General features: G+C 37.3%; 1 protein-coding gene across 4 annotated transcripts in view; it reads left to right on the forward strand.

Moving 5' to 3' along the window:
- LOC106881088 (uncharacterized) overlaps nucleotides 1-1,782 on the forward strand; it is a 465,749-nt gene that overhangs the window by 281,537 nt on the left and 182,430 nt on the right. The window lies entirely within an intron of this gene.

Consider the following 1,782-nt stretch of genomic DNA (forward strand, 5'->3'; position numbering starts at 1 on the left):
TATATATATATATATACACACAGAGTTTTTGTTTATATATTTTTTTAATGAGATATCACGCTGTAGCTATTCAGAGTTTTTTTTGTTTTTTGTTTTCGTTTCCTCTCTTTTCATCGCAACTAAGAGCGAAAACGCGAAATTCAGAGTAAATAACTGCTTGATATATCTATCTATCTATTTATCTATCTATCTATCTATCTATCTACATACATATATGCATGCATGCATGCTGCTACTGGCTATCGGTTTCCTTCCCACCTAGGTGAAATATTATGATCAGACAGCACGGTGCTGTGACACTATTGTTATCTAAACATTCATCTGTAACTTAGCCTCTCTGATAACATCCATCCCTTTTATGCATGACATCACATCGCTCGCGCGCGCACACGTACATATGCACACGGGTGTGTGAAGAACATCCGTTGCTGTGTAAGCATTTTATTACAACATCTTAACTGTTACGCGTAAAATTCCCTCATATTCCCATTTGAGGCTCCTGAATGGTGTGTGTGGGGGGGGGTGCGTACGTGTTTTTGTGCGTGTGTGTATGGTGTTCCGGATTTTCGGATTAGGCACATTGCACCCCATGGGAAATAATAATAATAATAATAATAATAATAATAATAATAATAATAATAAAGTAATGAGTGGGGGAAGGAGAAATGAAAAAGAATTTAAAATATTGAGAATTTTTTTTCTTTTGTTCCAGAAACGTAATTTCTTTGATTTGAAACAAGAATTTTGATAGATAAAGCTTGGGATGGGGGGATAAGTTCTCCCATAAGGTATGGGATGCCTTCTTCGAGATCCCGTCGGGACGAAGTTATACCTACGACCCGGAAACCTGGCTGGCCCAAATGATTCAGTGATTCATAACAGTAGACGGCTTAAATACACACAAAATCTCAGGTGGTAGCATTGAACCAGTAGATGATGGGCTAAAACTACCCCCGGAAATTATGACGAGCTCCTCTGACGTGTTTCCTTGGTTCCCACAATCTGCTAAATTTCAGGTACAAAACTTTGGTGAACCATAGGCTATGGTAGGGGGGACACAAGCTCAAGGTGCCATGCAGAGGCATCGAACCCGAAACCACATAGTTGTAAAGTGAATTTCTTAACCACAGAGCTTTATATTCGCGTCTGTTCGTGTTTGGAGAGATCTAAACTTCCTTTCTCTTTGCTTTGTTTTCAGTTAAGCCCAACTGAGCAAACAATATGTACGAGATAAAAATCCGTAATATATGAAATTTCAGTGAATACATTGTGACAGCTGATAGTTTGTACACGTCACGTCTTCTACCTATTTTATTTCTGCAACGAAGGTAAATTTATAACTGTTACTGAAAGACATGAACCAAAAAAGCAAAATCAAAGATCTTGTATTCGCCTACACGATAGTACTAAATTACAATAATGATAATGATTTCTTTTATTAGCCACATGGGCATAGATGAAGGGGACATTACATGGACCGTCAAGAATTTGTGTGGGGTTTTCATGAGGAGAAAGAAAAGGAATAGACGATGAAATGCGATAATATATATATATATATATATATATATATATATAAACAAATAGTAAATGAGTATATGCATATATACGTACAGGTATGTGCATACCGACATCCACCTGTATGTATAGGTGCATATCTGGGTACAGGACATTGCAAACAAAACGTAGACGAGAAAACACACAAGCCACATAGAGAATATTCTTCTTCATCAGCTACCCCCGTTTTAACACCGGCGTTTCGAAGAGAGTTTTCGTATATATATA

This window comes from Octopus bimaculoides, chromosome 13 (assembly GCF_001194135.2).
Source record: "Octopus bimaculoides isolate UCB-OBI-ISO-001 chromosome 13, ASM119413v2, whole genome shotgun sequence".
NCBI classification, from domain to species: domain Eukaryota; kingdom Metazoa; phylum Mollusca; class Cephalopoda; order Octopoda; family Octopodidae; genus Octopus; species Octopus bimaculoides.